Source organism: Macrotis lagotis, chromosome X (assembly GCF_037893015.1).
Source record: "Macrotis lagotis isolate mMagLag1 chromosome X, bilby.v1.9.chrom.fasta, whole genome shotgun sequence".
NCBI lineage: Eukaryota > Metazoa > Chordata > Mammalia > Peramelemorphia > Peramelidae > Macrotis > Macrotis lagotis.
The window spans coordinates 260,405,377-260,427,938 of NC_133666.1; positions in this window are offsets into that span (position 1 = coordinate 260,405,377).

Here is a 22,562-nt window from a genome sequence, read left to right on the forward strand (position 1 = left end):
GAACAGACTGCAGTACACTTTTTTTCTCTCACTTTATTTTTTGTGAAGTTTCTCTATCTTAGAGTTGGGGGAAGGAGGATTATGTTTACTTTTACAACAAAACTATTGTAATAATGTGAAAACAAATAAATTAATTAAATGTAATAAAAAAAATAAAGCTACATATTCTTAGTGGTCCATTACCATTTGAGGAATTTAGACAGTAGAGAACAGGTTCTGGAAATTCAGATTATTGACTCTGTGGAGAGATTCTATAGTTATATAACATTGATTGGTAGATTTCAGCAATCACTCTGAGCTTTCTGGCATTTTTTAAAAATCTCCCTTTTTAACTGAGTAACTTCAATATTATTGTGACTAAGTGATTCTGACTTAAGAAACTGCTACTGATAAAGACAGAGTGTTGTGATTAATGCATTTGTAGCTTACTGCACCAATGAAGAGATTAACATGTTCTACTTTAAGAAGTGACACAATGACCATAAGCAAGGCACTTGTATTCAATTTGCCTCCATTTCCTCAACTGTAAAATGGGAATAATAGAGGCACCTTCCTCACTGGATTGTTGTGAGGATCAAATGGGATAATAATTACAAAATGCTTAGCACAGTGCTTATGCTAGGGACATAGTCCTTTATCAATGTCTTTTATTATTATTATTGGAAAAAACTCTGCACTAACCCTGTGACTTAAGTAGTTGTTACAGATGAGAGCAAAGTCTCATAATTGGTACCTCTATAGTCTTAGTGCACCAATGAAAGAAGCAGCTGGTGGTACAGTGAATAGAATATTGGACTTGGAATCAGGACGATGTAAATTCAAATCTTCCCCCAGAAACTTACTAACTGTGTGACCCTGGTTTGCCTTGTTTGCTTCAGTTTCCTCACCTGTTGGTTCTTGGCCTCCATTTTCAAAGAAGATCAAAATGACATCTCTATGTTTGGGACAAATCACAGTGAGTACAATTGTGACTGATCAGACAAATATGAGCTCATAATGCTCTGCCACAGGTCGGGCAAAATAGTCCATGGGAATACCTGGCATGCTTACACTAAACTTACATTATCTCGCATTTCCTTTGAGCTACTTCAATTCTGCCTTGCTCATAGATCAAAGAACTCTCTCTGATGAGGGCATGCCATGCTGTGCAGTCCTGTGCCAGGGTCTCCCTCCTGTACAATCAATTCTAAAGTTTTTAAGAGAGAACTTCAGGGTGTCCTGGTATCACTTCTTCTGATGCCCTTGCGAGTGCTTGTGAAAAATGGGAATAATAAAATCATTCACCATGCAGGGTTGTTGTGAGGATGAAATGAGATATATGCCAAATCTGTAGTAGCAGATCCTATATAAATACCTACTTCCCTCCCTTCCCCTTCCACTCAGGGGACAATGCTGAGAATGAGGAAACAACAACTCTATGACCATCAGACATCCCAAAGCAGACTTTGCTCAGTTTCTCTAGTTGCTATCTCTCCAATATGGAATTCTCTCCTCGTATCCAAAGCCTACGCATCCTTCAGATCTCTTCTCCCTCACTGAATCCTTTCCTGATCATCTCAACTACAAATAGCCTCCCTTTCTGGAAATACTATCACATTTTCTGGCTATCTGATGCTTTAAACAATTGCCAATTCCTTGAATTGTTCATTATTTTTTCAAGGGTAGATATTTCTTCTACCCAACTAGATTGTAAACAACTTGCTTTCCATCTGGTGCTATACTGTAGGAAGCACATTGTCAGGTTAGTGATTGTTCAGAGAAAGCAATCAGGAGAATGAAGAGCCTTGACCTCATGCCTTTGGAGGATCATTTGAGTAAACTGGGATTTTAGCCTCAAGAAGAGAAGGCTTAGGGGGCATGATAGCTATTAAGTCTTTGAAGAACTGTCACCTGAAAGAAGGCTACAACCTTTCTTGGTCCTAGAAGGCAGAACAAAAAAGGAACAGGTAGAGGTTACAAAGAGGCAAATTTAGGAAAAATTATTTATCAATTAAAGATATCCCAGAATGCCATGGGCTACTTGAAGACTAAGTAGATTGTCTATCACATCAAGGTAAGGCTCCAAACTAACTTGTGAAGCATGATATCAAGGGGAATCTTTTCAGATTTTGGTCTTACTAATTGGCTGCTGAGATCCCTTCCAAATTTGAAATTCTATAATTCTGATTCTATGACTTGAGGGAGATTGTTGAATGATTCAGAAAATACAAAATAAAACATTGATTCTAGAGTTGGAGAACCTGGTTTAAATACCAGATCTTGTCATTTACTATGTCTGCAACCTCAAACAAATAATCTAACCACCAAGGGCCTCAGTTTTCTCATATGGTTGAACTACATGGTTGCTGAGGTCACTTCCAACTAGGTGGATGACCCTTTGAACTTATACCTACTTTGTACATAGAGGACATGTTGGACCCAATTGTTGATGGATTAATCAAGTCACCATGTGTAGCTAGGGAAGCCTGACTTTCACTGCATCATTACCCTCATTCAAATATCTGTAGTAGTTCAATATTTCCCATTATAACAAACCAAAGATTCTCAGCCTAGTTTCCATGACCCTTCACCAATTCATTTGACACGCCACCAGCTTGGAAAGAATGCTAATATGGCAGAATAATTAGAGGCATTGTCTAAAACATAAGAAAAGGGGGGCTAAAAGTGAAGAAAAACATAATTGCAGGAAGTCATTGTAATATGCACTTAAGACCATGTAATTACTCGGCAGTGGTTATTGTGTAAATGACTATCCAAGTTATATTTTAACTGCAATTGATAATTGTTATTAGAACATAGAGTAAGTTTGAGAAGAGTTGTAAAGTCTGCCCTCAAATAGCATCCCCTTCAAAGTCATACTAGGAAGAGGAAGAAGAATAGAGAATATTAGAAAGTAAGTAAAAAGGAAATAGAAAAAAAATGAGGGGATGGATTTTGAAATAAAAATTGGCTTTGGAATTTCCTTAATTGTAAACCTGAGGATTTGTTTCTAACAAAGAAATCACAAATTAAAATTTCAAACACTGGAAAGGGAAGCAGTTTCAGCATTGTGATCAGATCTAGCTCTTAGGCTTACTAGCTGGATGTCTGTAAGCATGTCACTTAATGTGAGTTTTGCTTTCCTTGCCTGCAAAATGATTATAGTCATATCTGTTCCTACCTACCTTACCATTTTGCTATAATGAAAATGCTTTATCAACTTTAAAGAACAACAGAAATAAGTTGTCATTATTACATAGGAAAATTAAAAATTCTTGGAAAATTAACATATGATTTAAGAGCATAGGTAAATGGTTGGTAAGGTGAATGGGGATTAAAGAAAAATTGAATTCTGGGGCTGTCTCTAAACATAGGAGGCAGAGCTAGTAATATAGATTCATGGGCTATGACAGTCAATGAAAAAACATATAGAGGAAAATAGAACAAGTCTGAGTGAGGAGGACTTAACAGAATCAGAAAATGGTGTTAAAACAGAATGCAAGTCTTTGTGGTCTAAGGAATCTGAATTAAATGCATTTAAAATATGAATTGCACACAATGTATAGTGATGGTCAATTATATTCCCCTAGAGTCAGGCAAACTGACTGTGAATCTGACAAGATGGATAAATTGGTATCTTGACAACTCAAAAGTCTGGAGAGTTTGAGGAGAGGACCAGCAGTAATGACAGAAACAGGTCAGATCTGATTGAGCCTGGGTAAGAAATTTTCATGTAAAACACTGTATAGACAGTTTCTAAGCTTTTTTCCTTCCTCCCCCTCCTTCCCTGCCCTCTCCCCCAGTTCACTAGAGCCAGGTACTGCATTTATAATGGAAACCATTGTTTTTATTACCTTGAAGAAATACAGAAAGAACATGTTGATGCCCCCAAATCAGGAGTGAGACTATGGGCATAAATTCCATGATTCCCCCTTCTTATGCATTCCAGCATAAACTGTCTGGAGCATTTATATAGCACTCACCAAAACTACTATTTTGTACTGTCATTGTAAACATATATTATTGACCCTTTCTAAGTTGAAAGCTCCTTTAGGTTAGGCACTATTCCCTATCTCTTTGTATTCTCCAAAGTACCCCACAAAGTACTTTGCATATAATAGGTATTCAAGGAATCCAAATATTTCATATTATTCCAAATATATGTATCATATCTCCCTTTCCCTACTTCCTAACAATCTAGGTAGGCTATATAGATTAAATGAAAAATGGAGTATGATCTCTAATTGGCATTTTTATACCATTTACAAGACATCTTGATGGCATAATGAATAGAGAGCTAAGTCTAAAATCATCTTCCTACATTCAGATACTTACTGACCTCAGATACTTAATAGCTGTGTGACTCTGGATAAGTCATTTAATCTGGTTTGCCTCAGTTTCCCCACCTGTAAAATGAGTTGGAGATGGAATGGCAAACCACTCCAGTATCTTTGCCAAGAAAATTCCAAATGAGGTTACAAATAATCAGACACAATTGAAACAACCAAATAATAAAAATATATAATATATTATTTCAAATATATATATAGCATATTCCCTTTTCCTACTTTCTATCACTCTACCTTATTTAAAACACTAAGTATGATTTATTATTGACATTCTCATACCATTATAAAAGACTCATCCTATAGGTAGCATCACAGAGTAGAGAGTATGCATTTAGAGTTTGAAAAACCAGGGCTCAAATCTGACATCCTGAACCTCAGAAAAATCTGAGTTCTAACCCTATTAACTGTGTGATCCTGGGCAAATCACTTAGCCTCTCTATTTCTAAAATGAGGACAAAGAAGCCATGATGGTAGAGCAACTCAGCTGAACTTTCCCAACATTCCTCTCCAAAAAGCCTTTTAATATCTCAAATCACATTTAAGAGTGGTAGAGCCAACAAAATATCAAGGTGGGATATTTTTCTAACCCAAGACAACTTAGGAGTTGGCAAGAATGTTGTGTGACAACAAGGTGGGGAATTGGGGTATTGGCCCAAAGCAAAGTACAAATAGCAGCAACACCACCAGCAGCAGGACCTGTAGACAGCTGAGATAGTAATAGCAGCAGCTTCAGAAATTCTCAGCATAGTTAGAGGGTGGGACATCTGGCCACAAAGATTGCAAGGAACCATTTTCTGGCACTGTGAACAATATTATGTTGCATTGCTAATACACAGGTATTGTACACAGGCAGGGTAAAGAGAAGCACTAATGTTTATGGTTGCTGCAAATCAGGGTCCACTGGCACAGTTCCTGAGAGGAGAAGAGGGTTTTGGGCTTCTTACAAGTAAGCAAGGGCCCAGGTCTCAGTTCTAAGGTAAAAAGGAGCACTAGCACTTGAGGCTGTAAGAGAGCAAGGCCCCCCTCCCTGGGTTAAAAAAAATGAAAACAAAAAAAAAAGATCAGCTCATAAAAGCAACTACACCTCTCCTTGGAGTGTACAAGCTTGGAAATACTGAAAACTTACAGATCCTCAGAAAAAATTCTGAAAACAGCAGCACAAAAAAAACCCCTGAAGTTAGAAATGTCCCCTCCATTCCAGGAGCAGAGAAAAACTTTAATGTGAAGTTAAAAGTCAAGAAATGTCTGGGAAAAATGAACAACTGAAAGAAAGAAAGAAGGAACCTGATTATAAAAAATTACTATAATAACAGGAAAGATCAAGAAATAAACTCAGTACAAAGACTCAAGAAAAACTGTAAATTTGACACAAGCACAGCAAGAATTCCTGGAAAAACTCCAAAAGGATTTTAAAAATCAAATAAGAGAGGTAGAGGGAAAATCAGAGTAAGAAATAGTAATGCAAGAAAATTATGAGAGTTAATAGCTTGATTAAAAAAGAAGATACCAAGAAATACTGAAAAAAATAACACCTTAAAAAACAAAATTGGTCAAATAGTAAAAGAAGCACAAAAAATCATTAAAGAAAATTATTTTATAAAAAACATAATTGACCAAATGGAAAAGGAGGTATGAAAATTTGCTGAAGAAAAAACATACTTAAGAAGTAGAAGTGGGCAACTAACAAATCAAAAGAATGAAAAATAGAAGAAAATGTGAGATACCTCACCAGAAAAAAAAAAACTCTCCTAGAAAATATATTGAGGAGAGATAGTTAATGAAATTATTGGACTGTCTGAAAGTTATACTTTTAAAAAAAGCCTTAGATACCATATTTCAAGAAATTATCAAAGAAAACTGTCCTATTGTTCTAGAACCAGAAGGTAAAATATAATTTTTTTGAATCCATACTGAAAATCCAGTGAAAACTCCCAGAAATGTTATATTCCATATACAAATTCCAGAGCTCTCTCACATCAAGGAAAGAATATAGCAAGCAGTAGGAAAAAAATTCAAATTTTGTGGAGCTACAGTCAGCATAACACAAGTTTTGGCAACTTCTACATAAAAGGAACAGAAGACTTGGAATATGATATTACAGAAAGCAAAGAAGCTGAATTACAGCCAAAAATAATCTATACAGCAAAACTGATTTTAATACTACAAGGAGAAAAATGAATATTTAATGAAATAGAGGACTTTCAAACATTCCTGATGAAAAGACGAGAACTGAATAGAAAATTTGACATTTAAACTCAAGATTCAAGAGAAACATAAAAAGGTATCTATGAAAGAAAAAGCATAAGATACTTAATAAGGTTAAACTGTTTACATTCTTTTGTGAGAAAATTATATTTTTAACTTCTAAGAACTTTATCAGAATAAGATCAGTCAAAAGAAGTAAACATTGATGGAACAGGTGTGTTTATTATTATGGGATGATATAAAAAAGGAGGTAACGAAGTAATATCGATACTAAACATGTATGCATCAAATGGCATGCTCTAGAGTCTTAAAGGAAAATTAAAAGAATATAGGAGGAAATAGATCATAAAAGTATATTAGTGGGGGAACTCAACCTTCCCTTCTTAGAACTAGACAAATCTATCCATAAAATAAATAGGAAAGAAGTTAAGGAGATGAATAGAATTATAGAAAAGCTAAATATAATAGACTTCTAGAGAAAATTGAATGGGAATAGAAAAGAGTATACCTTTTTCTCAATTACTCAATTTCTCAGTACTCAAAAACCAATTTTCCCAATATAGCACTACATAAAAATTGACCTTGTATTAATTGGAGTATGTCTTAATCAAATGCAGAAAAGCAGAAATAGTTAAAGGCATCCTTTTCAGGGCATACTAGAATAAAAATTGCATTCAATAAATGGCCAGGGGAATTATAGATTTAAAAATGAATTGGATGGGGGTGGCTAGGTGGTGTAAGTGGATAAAGCACCAGCCCTGAAGTCAGGAGTACCTGGGTTCAAATCCAGTCTCAGACACTTAATAATTACCTAGCTGTGTGGCCTTGGGCAAGCCACTTAACCCCGTTTGCCTTGCAAAAACCTAAAAAAAAATGAATTGGAAACTAAATAATCTAATCCTAAATAATAATGGTTGTCCTTCATTCTTGAAGAAGACCATGATATCAGGGTAATACCATGAAAGCACTTAAATTGTATTTGAGTGAGGGGGTGCTATACTAAGTCACCAGCCTCACTTTCTCCTCCAGAATCCTCTGGATCCATAGGCCAGATAGGAATTGGGCAACTGGAGATGACTTTCCCAAGGTCACACAGCTAGTAAATAAAGGCTGGGTTTGAACTCCTGTCCTCCTGACTCCAAGGCCAGTGCTCTATCCACTGTGTCAGAGGTCAAAGAACAAATTCATATAAACAATAAATAGTTTCATTAAAGAGAATGACAACAGTGAGACAATATATCAAAATTTGTGTGATGTCTCCAAAGAATTATTAAAGGGAAATTTTATATCTTTAAAGCTTCCAGCAATAAAATAGGAAAAGGGCAGATCAAGAAATTAGACATACAACTTAAGAAACTGGTAAAATAGCAAAGTAATAATCCTAATTAATGTCATCTTAGAAATCCTGAACATCAAAGGAGAGATTAGTAAAACTGATACTTAAAAATCATTGAGGGTGGCTAGGTGGTGCAATGGATAGAGCACCAGCCCTGGAGTCAGGAGTACCTGAGTTCAAATCCAGCCTCAGACACTTAGTAATTACCTAGCTGTGTGGCCTTGGGCAAGCCACTTAATCCCATTTGCCTCGCAAAAAAAACTAAAAAAAATTATTGAACTAAAATGATTTTATAATTTTTAGGGGGAAAAAATGAATAATTTGGGGGGAAAAACAATAAAATAGACAATAAATAACTGGTATCAAAAAATGAAAAGGATGTACCACCAATGAAGATGAAATTAAAGAAATTATTGTATGGTATTTTGTCTAATTATATGAAATAAATCTAACAATTTAGTAAAATGAATATTTACAAAAATAGAAATTTCTCAGATTAACAGAAAAGGAAATAAAAGACTCAAATAACCTCATTTTAGAAGAAATTGAATAAACCATCAAAGAGTTGCCTAGGTAAAAATAACTAGGACCAGATGAATTCACAAATGAATCACACCAAATATGTAAAAAACAATTAATTCTAATACTATTTAAACTATTTGGAAAAATAGGCAAAGGAGTTCCATCAAATTCCTTTTATGACACAAACATGGCACTCATACCTAAACCAAGAAGAACATAAACAGAGAAAGAAAATCCTAGACTAATTCCCTTAATTAATATTGATGCAAAAATTTTGGATAAATATGAGCAAAAGTATTATAGCATTATATTACTAGGATCATATACTTTGACCAGATGGGATTTACACTCAGAATGCTGAGTTGGTTCAATATTAGAAAAATTATCACTATAATTACATCAGTAACAAAAATCATATGATTATATCAGTAGATGCAGGGAAAAGTTTTTACAAAGTACAAGATACATCCCTCTACAAAATACTTTAAAAATAGGAATAAATGGAATTTGCCATACAAGGATATATAGTATCTATCCAAAACCAAGAACAAGCATTATCTGTAATGGGGATAAGCTAGAAGACTTCTCAATAAGAAATAAAGATGTTCATTTTCATCACTATTATTCAATATTGTACTAGGAATGCTAGCTATAGCAATAAGATAAGGAAAATAAATTGAAGGAATTAGAATAGGCATTGAGAAACAAAACTATCACTCTTTGCAGATGATATGATAGTATACTTAGAGAATTCTAAAAAACCAACCAAAAAGCTAGTTGAAACAATTAAGAATTTTAGCAAAGTTGCAGAATATAAATTCAATCCACATAAATCATCACCATTTCTATATATTACCCAAAAAAAAGCCCAAGAAGAGATAGAAAAGTTCCATTTTAAATAACTGCAGAAAATATAAAATACTTGGAAGTCTACCTACTAAGATAAACCCAAATTATGTGAACACAATTGCAAAGCACTTCACACAAATAAAGTCAGATATAAACAACAAGAGAAATATAAATTGCTCATGGGTAGGCTGAGTCAATGGAATAAAAATGATAATTTTACCTAAATTATTTTACTTATACAGTGCTAGGATATAGGAAAATTAAGATACTTAGTGAACTGTTAGTGAAGTTGTGAACTCATCTAACCATTCTGAAGAATAATTTGGAATTATACTCAAAGGACTATATGTATACCCTTTGACTCAGAAATACCTGTGGGAATTCCAAAGTATATATCCTAAAGAAATCAAAGAAAAAAGAAAAGAACCTATATGCACAAAAATATTTATGGCAACTCTTTTTATGTCAAGAAATTATACATTGAAGAATTGCCCATCAATTAAGGAACAGGTGAACAAGTTATAACAAATTATTGTGATAGAATATGATTTTCTTTAAGAAATAATAAGCAGTATAGCTTCAGAAAAGCCTGAGAAATCATATCATATGAACTGATGCAAAGTGAAGTGAGCAGAACAGGAGAAAATTACACACAGAGGCAGAGATAATATACAATGATCAATCATTAATGACGACTATTTTGATCAAGACAATGATCCAAGACATTTCCAAATGACCTATAATGAAAAATGCTATCCATTTTCTGAAAAAGAACTGATGGAATATGAGTGCAGATTGGAGCATAATTTTTTCCACTTTATTTTTCTTGCTTTGGGAGGAAACCTGGATTTTAAAAATGGAAATATATTTTGCAAATTCATAATTTATTTTTGCATATTTTACCTTCTCAATGGATGTGGGAGGGGCAGGGAGGAAAAGAATTCAGAACTTGGGAGCAGCTCGATGATGCAGTGGAATAGAGCACTAGTCCTAGAGTCAGGAGGACCTGAGTTCAAATCTAGCCTCAGACACTTAATAATTAACTAGCTGTATGACATTGGGCAAATCACTTTAACACAAAGCGAGGAGATGTTGTTGGAGCAGGGATTGAGATTGAGGTGAGGTGAAGGATGGGAAAAGACAAAACACGGACTTCATGGTTTTTGTCTGTGGCTGATCTGAATGATCAGGCAAAAAACTAGGTAGAATGGGTCTTGCAAAAATTTTTTTTAAAAAAGAATTCAGAACTTGAAAAGAATTAATAAATGTTTAAAGTAAACAAATTTTTTTTAATTTTTTAAAAATAAAATAAAGGACAAAAATAGTCCCTACCTCACAGGCTTGTTGAAAGGATCAAATGATTATATGTAACCTACTTTGGAAAGCTTGAAGCTCTACATAAATTCCAACCACTATTATTAAGTCATAGATGGTTTGTGAACTGCATTGGTAGAGGATTAGATATTTATACCTGGACATTATTTTCCGTTCAAAGAGATAACACTTGAGGAGTATGGCCTATATTTAGAAGCAATGTATATTAAGATGAAGAGCACAGAGAAATGAAGGCTTAGGTAAATGAATTTTCTTTTCTATTGATTGGTTTAATAAGCCAAGTTCCTGAAGTATCCTAGGAAATGTGTAACAATCTGCTCTCTGGTGGAAAATGTACCCTCAATATACTTTTAAGTTTAATCTGCATTTTTAATGTCTTCTCTATCATTGTCTAGACAATCAACAAAACAATAAACCAAAACCTGATTTGCAGATACCAATTGTAAATGTTCACACTGAAAATTTAACAATTGACTTTCAGGAGACAGTATAAGCTGCCCTGCTAAAATCCATTTTTCTTTTCTCAGCAATCATTTTTTTACAACCTGACCATTTTTTTCCCTTCAATCATCACTGAACTGATGAAAATATTACAAAATAGCTTCTTATGTTTTCTAGATCTTGACAATAGGTTTGCTTTTTTATCAGAAGTGGTACCCTCTTGACCCATACTTGTAGTCCACTGAGATCCCCAGATCCCATTCTGCCCTAGTCCTGCATAGTCAATCAGGTCAGCCACATACAAAGTCATGAAGTTAGTGTTTTGTCTTTTCCCATCCTTCACCTCACCTCAACCTCAATCCCTTCTCCAACAACATCTCCTCACTTTGAACACTTTTCCTCCTTAGTGGCACCTCTTCCTCAGAGCACTTGAACTCTCAGTAAAAAGTAGATAATATATTCAGACTAAGAGATGAATGAAAAATTCTATTATATTCAGTTTGGCAAATATTAAATGCTACTGGTGGGATACTGTTTTAGGGCTATAGACACAGATAAAAAAGAAAAAAGAAAAAGGGGGGGAAATGTGTCCCTTACCCCTCTCCCATTTTCAGGTTTTCCAAAAGTTTGCTGATGTTTTAAGATTTTTAGAATCCTCTAAAAATAGAGTTTATAATCCAGGAGGGGAATGGAACATATACATAAATAAATATAACAATTCAGAAAATTATTAAATATTTTGGGAAGGAAAGGAAATGAAAGAAGTATTTTTAGAGCTCCTACTATGTGCTAAGTACTTTACAAATCCCTGGAAGATAAGTACGTTTATTATTCCTATTTTACATTTGAGGAAGCTAAGTCAAATAGAGGTTATGGGTCAAAAAGCTCGAAGACTGAATTTGAACTCAGGTTCACTTGAATCCAGGGCAATTAAATCTCTTAGGACTTGAGTGAGGAAGTCTCATCTCCTTGAATTTAAACCTGGCCTCATGGGCTTCCTAGCTATGTGATCCTGGACAAGTCACTTCATCCTCTTTGCCTCAATCCCTCATCTGTAAAATGAACTGGAGAGGAAACGGAGAGCCACTCAAGTATCTTAGCCAAGAAAACCTCAAATGGACACAACTGAGTGACAACTTCTTGGCTTCAGGCCATGAGCCTTCCACGAGCCACCTAGCTTGCCTATTAGCTGTCAAACAAAATGGCCCTAGGGATTCATAGAGAAAAATTATACTTCTAGAGGGAACTTAAAAACCCTCTAGTCTAACCCCTTCATTTTATAGATGAGAAAACCAAGACCCATAGAAGTTAAGTGACTTGCCCAAGGTCCACAAGTAGCAAGTGATAGAATGATGAAGAAGGCATTTTGATAGAGGGATAAATAGCTGATCTCAAATGACCTCTAAGGAGCAAGAAGAAAAGAATTTCATTTTCACTATCTATCATCGAGGGGTAGGGAATCGACTGAAGAAATGAGGAATGGTGTGTAGAAAAGTGTAGCAAGTCAGGAAAGGGTAGACCATGATTAGAGAGCAGGGAGTCATCCAGGTTGGCCAGAGAGCAGAGAGCTAGAAGAAGAACCACAAAACAGGGCCAGCATGGGAAGCTGGAGCCAGTTTGCAAAGGACTAAATTTAAAGCATCATGTTACCCTTCCCAGGGGTGTTTGCATTTAAACTAAACTCAAAGCCTTAAGCTAAAAGGGTGGAATTTAAGAGTACAATTGTGGGGTCAGTGGAATCCTAACTCTTCAGAAACAATTAAGATTAGTTTAGAGATACATGGTGGAAAAAGATTACACAAATCCCTTTTTCTAGTTCTGTTTGCCAAGTCCAGCTGTGTTTATATTTTGGTTGCTGGTTCTAAGAAGTCAATTGAGTACATGAATTGTGGAATGGGCTTGAACTTTCCTTCTGAAATCTAAAACCCAGGCCAGTTGTCAGCATTTCTGCTAGGGATTCATGTACCTGGATTGATTTTTCATATATGGATCTTAAAAAAAGAGGACCAATTTGGGTCAGTATATGGCTTTGAAATTGGTCCAATAATAGGAGTTCAAGGGGACTTTTTATGTACATTATGGCTTGGTTTTGATCTGTTGGAGCAGGGTTTGTTTGTTCAAATTAAAAGAAATCTCAGTGGTATGTACAGTCATAGTCTCCATCTCAGAAATACCTCCCTATGGATTGAAATTCCAGAAAATCACTTCAGCTCTAGTTTATCAACATCATTTACAAAAGACAGAAAATCACTCATCCTCCTTCACATTCCAACCATTTCCCTCCCCCATAATCTTCAAACCCATGCTTGTTTGCTTTTTTTTTCCTCAAGTAAATTGAAAAGAATAACAGAAATGGATTTTACACCTGATATTACCGATAGGCATTTGCTTTGAGCTGTTGAAGCTTTATCTTGGGGAATGTGGAAATAAAAGGTTGATAAATCAGTTTTCAATGCTCATGTTGGAAGGAAGGAAACATACATTTATTAAGCACCAGCTATATAGGGCACTATACTAAGTAAGCACTTTTCAAATATTATCTCATTTGATTCTCCCCACAACCCTGGAAGGTTTGTGCTATTATTATCTATACTTTATAGTGGAGAAAACTGGGGCAAACAGCATTTAAGTAATTTACCTGTAACTAGTAAGTATCTGAGGCTAGATTTGAACTCAGGTCCTTTGAACTCTAGATCTTATGTTGGGTCATCCACCTTTTGGGGAGGGAAATATGAAGTCTAAGTTTTTAGACTGAGATCATGTTCTTAAATAACTAGAAGTCAGTGTAGTACTATGGAAAGAGAGCTGACTGAATGAAAAGATGTTTGATGTTCATTAACTAAGCTACTTTGATCTAGTCACTCAAAATCATTTGAGCTCATTGAAGGACTTCTAAATGGTGCAATGGACAGAACACTGGACTTGGAATTAGGAAGACTAATCTTCATGAGTTCAAACCTAAGCTCAAAAAATTTGAAAAATAATATATTACATAAAGTTATTGAACTCTGGTTTTATTCATCATGAAATTCAAAGACCTATTTGTAGCTTTCAGGCATCTTTTGGGCAAGTCTGATGCATGGACATATGCTCAGTCCATTCTGTTCTGAGAACCTGAAGCACCAATTGTATCCTTTGTATCAGTCATTTCTTTCTCATCAACAATTCTTCTGGCCTCTTGCTGAACCATCTTTGTGGACATAGGAATTCCACTTGCCCTTTGCTCTTCTATCCTTCTCTTCAATTCCCTCTCTAACTCAGCCCATTTGGCTGACCTGCCTTCTGCCAGGGTGTTTTCAGGAGGGTTTCTTCTTCCTGTAGCCAGTCTCAGATTGTTTTCTCAGTTGGAGGAGGACCAAACTGATGTTCAGCAGCACAATTTCCATTCACTTTTACAAACTGGATCCCTTTGAACTTGAATTCAGAACGATATGAAAATCTTTTTGAGCCATTTCTGGGCAGAACGTGGCAAAATGTAACCTAATATACTGGTGACAAACGCACAACAATGAGCACAAAGACAATAAGTGTGGAAAAAGCAAGAAATGTAAGGAAAAATCTACAACCACTGCATATGCTCCCAGTTTTTAGACCCCAAATTTTTGGGAAAAGGGTGCATCTTAAACATGGGAAAATATGGTACTTCCTAGCTGTGTGACACTGGGAAAGTCATTCAGTTTCCTCATCTGTAAAATGAGCTGAAGCAGGATAGTAAACTACTTCAGTTACTTTATCAGGAAAATCCCAAATGGGGTCATAGGGTGAGACACTAAATGATTGAACAAAAACAAAACAAAATGAGGGACTTTTAGCTCAAAATGATCATGTAAACTAACTGAGAGAACACATCAGGATCAATAATATTGATGAGAGGTAGATTATGAGATCATAGACTTAGAGCCAGAAAAGATTTCAGAAGTTATGTAAATTGATTTCTCCCCTTTCTCCCTGCCCTCCCCCATTTTTACAAGTGAAGAAACTGAATTGCATAAAGCCACATGGGTTTTTGGTGAGAAAGCTATGATTTGAACCCAGGTCTTTGGAATCCAGTTCTGAAATGCTTTCCACTTTCTCCTTCTTTCAGCTATGTAGCTTTGTGATCTAGATATTATTACAATTATTACAACACTAGAGCCTTCAAGGGCCAAAATCACTCATCTTGCAGAGGAGCAAGCTGAGACCCATAGTGGCTAAGTGTCTGACCTAAGAAATCTATATTTATTCAATAGTAGAGTCAAGGCAAGAGTGCAAAGGCCCAAACTGTCCAACCTGTGCTTTTGCCACAATCCTAGGGATCCTTAAGCTTCTGTTATAGTTAAATTTGATAATAAGGACTCATTTGTCCCCCACACAGAGCAAAATAGCTATGAATGCACTGAGACTGGTTGCTTGGGATAAAGATAGTCTCATCTAAGTTGAATGGGTGAGCCTTGTGCCCTTTGCTAGAGGCAGTCCTATAGATCTGAACTTAGTTGGTTCTTTAATCAGTTTCAATACTAGGATCATTTTTAATTAATCCTTTCATTCTCTCCTCTCTCTTCTTCTCTCTCCCTCCCTCCCTCCCTCCATCTCTCATTCCTTCCTCTCTATCTTTCCCTCTCTTTCTCAACTTAATTTCTCTTCCTCTCTTCTCTCTTGCCTTTCTCCCTAATTCCCCTTCTCTCATCTCTCTCCCTCCCTCCTTTTCTCTCTCCCCTTCTCTCTCCTTAACTCCCTTTATATCTCTCTTTTTCTCTCTTCCTCCTTCTCTCTCAACCCTCTCTCTGTCTCTCTCTGCCTCTCTGTCTCTTCATCTATCTGTCTCTCTGCCTCTCTCCTGTCTTTCTCTCTCTCTCTGAAATGTCTACAATTCTCTTCACTGTGATTTTAGAACAAATTAACTTTATTCTCTTTTTCTGCTTCGTTTGCACTCTTCCTTCCAACCTTCTTTTGCGGAGGGATTTCTATGCTATTCTAGGCCAGTGATCTGACTGGACATTTTCTATAGCTTTCTACTTCTCCTTAATACAGTGAAGGTGTCTTGTTTCTGCTCTGCAGTTTGCCATATTAAATAAGATTTTGGTTGTGCATGTTGGAAATGCTTTGTCTCCAGGATTTTCTGTTCAGCCTAGTGAAGGCTCTTGCTGATTCTAGTTTGCAAAGCCATATTGTTGGTTTGCTATTTTCCCTGACTAGGGATTTCACATGGTCTTCACCTTTTGCGAATTGGCTCCAATGACTGACAGTCCCTTTTCTTGGTTCACCTGCCCTGCTGACTTTGGCTACAGCAATCTCACTAAATTAGAAATGGTCCTGTCATAGGCACACCCAGTAATACATTTTCCAGGCATGGCTAATAATAATTAAATATTTTCATACTTGTGCACAGGACCCAGCATAAGGAAACCTGAGTTCTGACCCTAGCTTTGCCATTGAACATTTGTCCAACCTTGGACAATTCACTTTTCTGGGCTGTAGCATCCTAATCTTTTTTTTTTTGAGGTTTATGAAAGGAAAATGGGATTAAGTGCCTTGCCCAAGGCCACACAGTTAGGTAATTATTAATTGTCTGCGGCTGGATTGAACTCAGGTACTCCTGACTTCAGGGCCAGTGCTCTATCCAATGTGCCACCTAGCCGCTCCCAGCATCCTAATCTTTGAAGAAGGGTTGGAGTAGAAGCCTTCTTTCTGTTAAAAAAAAAAATCATGGTCATGTGTTTTTATTTTTCCAAGAGGGAACCAAATCTGCATTTAGAAGATTTTTATCAAAATATTCATTTTAGGCTACTATGTTCTACCATATTGATGGAAGATTTCCAGCCAGAATGGTTGATTAGCTAATCAAAATCCCTTCTTGTCTTTGTGTAGGCCTCATGATTGGAAGGCTGTCAATTGGCCATATGTAAATGATGAATAAAGTGACAAGCTGAAGATGAGGACTTTGGACCATCAGATCAGGTTTTTAAAGATAAGCCAGCCATTCCTTTCCCCCAGCTCTAATTCCTTTCATATTGGACCCTGCTTTTGTATCTGGCTCCCTCTATGACATGTTTCTTTGATATCACAAAGATAACCCATAAGAAGGAGAGGTATGGGGTGGTTAGGTGGCACAGTGGATAAAGCACTGGCCCTGGAGTCAGGAGTACCTGGATTCAAATCCGGTCTCAGACGCTTAATAATTACCTAGCTGTGTGGCATTGGGCAGGCCACTTAACCCCATCTGCCTTGCAAAAAAAAGGGGGAGTGGAGGTATGAGAGAACATTTGTTGTGAAATAATCACAACATTTATATAACATTTATGTTACATTTTATGGTTGCAAAGCACTTTATGTAATCGTCTTATTTGGGACTCACAAAAAACTTCTTAAAGGCAGGAAAGGTAACTATCATTCCCCTTTTTTTAAATGAAGAAATAAGGCTTCAGAGAAGTTGAGTGAGCTACTTAAGGTCAAACAGAAGAAAAGCTGGTGCTTAAACTAAGACCATAGCATCTAGAGTGGAAATAGATCTTAAGATTATTTATCTCAACTGTCAGTTTACATGTAGCCATATAGACTCTGGGCTCTCTCTCCAAACTTCAATCTATGCACTACTAGTCAGCTGGGTCTCAAAAACAAGTTGGCTACTTCTCTCCCTCAAAGTTTCTAGGTTAACTCTAAAGAGTTTTCTTTAATGCTCTTGGTTTTCCATTCAAGTGTGTTTTGCCCAATAATGTCCAGTTATCTCTTTTGTGTCATTGATACCCTAACTCAGTACCTAACTCTCAATATCATCAGTATACTCAATATAACCAACTCTTATAAAATGAATATTTGTTGTTGTTACTACTGAGTCATTTCAGTCCTGTTTCACTTCCTTTGACCACATTAGGTTTTTGGGTTTTGCTTTTTTGCTTTTTTGGCAAAGACATTAGATTGGTTTGCCATTTCCTTCTCTACTTCATTTTACAAATGATGACCCAAGGCAAACTAGGGTAAGTGACTTGCCCACTCAGGTAGTAAATTTCTGAAGTCAGATTTGGACTCACAAAGATGAGCCTTTCTGATTTTAAGCCCATGGCTCTATTCACTATGCCACTTAGTTGCCCCAAAGGGATATTTACTGGAAAGATGTATCAAGAGACAAAAATGAAAAGGTCCCCCCACCTCTTCCCCAAACTTGAGTCACAATTTCCTCTACATTTTTGCTTCCTGGGAAAAAATGGGTTCCGACTTAGAGATCGCTACAAAGCATTCTCCTCACCAAGTTCACTTTTGACTGAACAAGTCACTCTCTTGACAGAGGATAAAAAAAGTCTCAGATGCCATGTTTCTGCACTGTTATCCTGGACTAAGTAGTCCACACCTCAGGGTTATACTAGTAGCCTAGGTTCAGAGATTGGCAAACTGGTATGGACTTCCATTACTCATTCTCTGCTTTTTTTACCTTCCCTTTTGAAACCTCACAAGGCCCTGTTCCAAAGAAGACTAGCAAATAGGAGGCATCCCCATATAAGATATAGGCTTATATAGACATATTCTCATAGACTGACCCAGCAGGGAAAGAGCACCCCCTTGCACCACCCTTCCAGATATTAGAGAGTTGTCCTTATATCTTTTAGTTATCTTGAAGGAAAGAGAAAGAATTTCTCCATTCAATTCTTTTGTCATTCTGGCTCAAAAGCCAAAATGAATTTTCCTCACCACACAGGAAGCAAACAGAATGCTCACATGTTCTGAAGTGGAGACCTGGGTCCTAAATTTTAAGTCATCATTAATTTCCAGAAGCTGCCTCCACAAACTTGGACGACAGCCAATAAACATTTACTAAGGACCTACTTGTATACTAGGCTTTGTGCTAAGCTCTAGAGATGCAAATAGGAAAAAGACAGTCCCAGAGAAGACAAAACACACAAAAGAAAGGTAGATAAGTAGGGTGTAGATTGGAGAAGAAGGTAGGTATCTAAGGCCCTGAGAGGCATGGTAGAGAAATACAAAATGAGTCAGAGAAGCAAGAGAAGCCCAAAAGGTGAAGAGATGTCTTTTTTCTCATCTCCTCTTTTTAAATGGAAGTTGAGTTCATGCTCCTATAGGTGAATGCTTATTGACCAGTCCTTCTTCACATAAAGATGAATAAACAAGCTCAGAAGTTACCTGATTAATGCAGTGAGTAGCAAAGACCAGGTTTGAATCTAACTCTTCTGATCTCTTCTAAAGCATCTGTACAAAGATAATATGGTTAGGTCTTACCATTTCTGTGCTACAAAGGGAGGTAGGATTGAGTGGATATTATTTGAAGATGTCATTGCCCTCAGCAATACATATATATATATATATATATATATATATATATATATATATATATATATATATAGTTTTTGCAAGGCAACGGGGTTAAGTGGCTTGCCCAAGGCCACATGGCTAGGTAATTATTAAGTGTCTGAGGCCAGATTTGAATTCAGGTACTCCTGACTCCAAGGCCAGTGCTCTATCCACTGTGCCATCTAGTCACCCTCCTCAGCAATATTTTAAGAGCCCATCAGATTCCAGTCATTCCTTTAATTGAGTCTCCTTTGTGTTCATATTGAAATTAGTTGGGGCTCTTTCTATCCCCATGTATTGAATACTTCTGTCTCCATTATTTTTTCTTTTATTTACTGCTCCTTATCCATCACATTAACCTACCTTGCTCTCTTTTAGGGCATCTCCTCCAATGCTTTCTGTCTATGGTGGGTACATAGCAAATGTTTTTTACCTACTGTTCTCTCAGGGTCTGGATCACAACCCTGGAGGGCTTTGACAAAATTGCCATTGCTTCTCTTCTAGGATGTGAGCTAGTCAAACCCAGGAACTGGGGAGGTGGCAGTAGACAAGTAAAGGGTATCAGATAAGAGAGGTTCTGAAAATAGGTTTAATTCTCTAACTCATCATGTAACTTTGAGTCAACGAATTACACATCTGACTTAGTCATTGCCCTTTCTACCTAAAAAATTTGGTTCTCAGTCTTATTATTTTTAACTAGGGCTCCTCATTCATTTCTTGGAATTTTTGTCTGTTAATCCCCCACTAACACTTTTCCAGATAGGAAAAAAAGCAAAGGATGCTGCATTAAAAAAAAAAAACACCTGTCTTTTTGTGAACTGTGACTTGCAGACTAGGAGCCATCTGGTCATTTGAGATTCCAGGGATTTTCCTGGAATGCATTGCATGCCATTCACTTCCAGGGATGCCTACCCATTTGCAGGCTGACCTATGAAGGAAGAAAAATGGGAAGTTTCCATGGTCTCAAGACCACCCCAGTAGGACTGGGATTGAATGATCTTTAAAGATTTTTTTGACCTAATTTGCCTCTGCTAGTTAGAAAAATCTATTCTGGTCATATCAATGCAATCTGGTGTGTCTTTTTTCTTTCCTGTCCTTGAAATACCTCTATCAAAATTGTATTTTCCTCTTGGTTATTTTATTAGAGTTGGAAAGAATAAAGCCCAGTTTGTTTGGGATTTGTCCTTCACTGTTCTACTAACCTGAGACTTCTGTAGCTGCATAGGGTAATGTATAACATATATCTTCACTATAAAATGGAAAGTATATAAAATACACATGCTTCTCCTTTGTTCCCCACCCCACCCCCCATCCCCAAGAGTCACAAAGGGAGGGAGACAGGGGTTCTGCTGTAATCATCATATTTGGGAAATACTGAAAGGATATGGTTTAAATATTTCCTTTGGTCTCAGTGACCAGGAGACAAGATAACCACTTGCAAGAGATGCTATCATAAGGATTCATGCGTCGGGAAAGGAGGTTGGTCTAGATGACCTCCAAGGTCCCTTCCAACTCTTTTGAGCATATGGTTTTTGTGAAAAAAAATCAAAGGAACCACTTCACATTTGATTTGTTTTCAAACTAAATCATACCTATTAGAGTACATGAATAATCTGAATAAGCCAAACAGCAAGTCTGTTTATTTAAGCATATGTTTGGTCATATACCCACACACATTTACTGCAATCAAATATTTAAAGAAATCCTTTAATCTTCTAGGTTACAATTCCATTGATTATTTTCTAGTTAATTAAGGGTACATAATACTTCAAAAAATTTTTTACATTTTGAAATGTCATAAAAAAATCTAAGATTTTCTTTTTTACTCAGTAAGGATTAAATAACCAAGTCTGTGTTCTTTATTGCCAATTCCTGGGATTAAAGCAAGTACATATAAGCAGAGCTGATTGCAATATAAAGAATTATTCTCTGGGGTCCTACTTGTATTCATTCTCATTCTACACTTTAAAAACCCATTCATCAATTACTCTGCAGTGGCACCAGAACTTAGCATGAGCATCTCATCTCCTCCTATTCCAATGCAGTCTTCTAAAACTGCATGTACCCATGAGTGTAAGTGTATGTGCATCCACATACCTATGTATATTTGTACCCACAGACCTATATAGACATCCAAATGTATTTATACACAGTTACTTTCTTGGTGTTTTATGGAAAGCAAGTCTTTTTTTTTTAAACTCCTATCTTAAGTCTAAAAGGAATCCATTCCAATATTTGGAGTCTTAAAGCATACTGTAATCATACAAATGGGGAGGGGAACCTCAGAGGCTCAGGAGGCTTTTGATATTCAGCATAAGTGAAATGCTGCATGATATAAAATGATGGTGTTATTAATCCTATAGCACTCAGGATGCCCAGCCCCCCTTGCTATTGATACCAACACCATTGTCTCTGGCTTTGAACTTCATCAGTATGCAAACGGAATGTCACTATGATGGGTGGTAACTTGGTTGGATGCACTTTCTACATTTCTGGCAAATGAGTATAATTATTTTCAGAGCTGCGGGCAACTCATGCATGTTTTATCCTCCATCTGGACCGGCACGGTACACAATAGTGATAAAAGATGATTTTCCCCCTTGGATGTTCACAGGCCATCATCGACACAGTACTGATGAAATGGTCATGTATCCCCTAGCAGTTCTATATCTGCCACAGCTTGACAACAAAATTATTTCCCCATAGTACTAAAACACTTCAAATATTCAAGCCCTCTGTGCATATATTTGTGTTTTGAAGCATTCAGCGTTAACATAATGTGGTAATTTATAAACTGACAAATTAACTATGCAGAAATCACAGAGAGGCCTTATGAGGTCTGCGGAGCAGCAGAAAAGAAAGCAAAAGCTTTTTTGCACTCTATAATAATAATAATCCTATCAACTGTCGCAGATTGGAGAGCCTCCCTCCCATTGTTTGGTCCTTTTTACTCAGAAGCTTGCTTACTGTATGTTGATTGACTGAGATGTCTTGCCTCAAACTAACTGCCAGCCAGGAAACCCTGGCTCATGACTAGCTTATCCACTAGTTCAAGGGAAGCTTCAGACTTCGGGGGGGGGGGGGGGGGGGGGGGCAGCATCCACATTTTTTTGTTAAGAAAAAAAAGGAAATTGCCCATATTGATCATCTGAAGCAAAAAATGGAGGTACCAGATGGAATTTAGAAAATTTAAAATTTGTTTTTTTGATGGAAAGCAGACTTGGGGCCAGCAGAATTCACATCGATGAAAAATTAGATTATATATG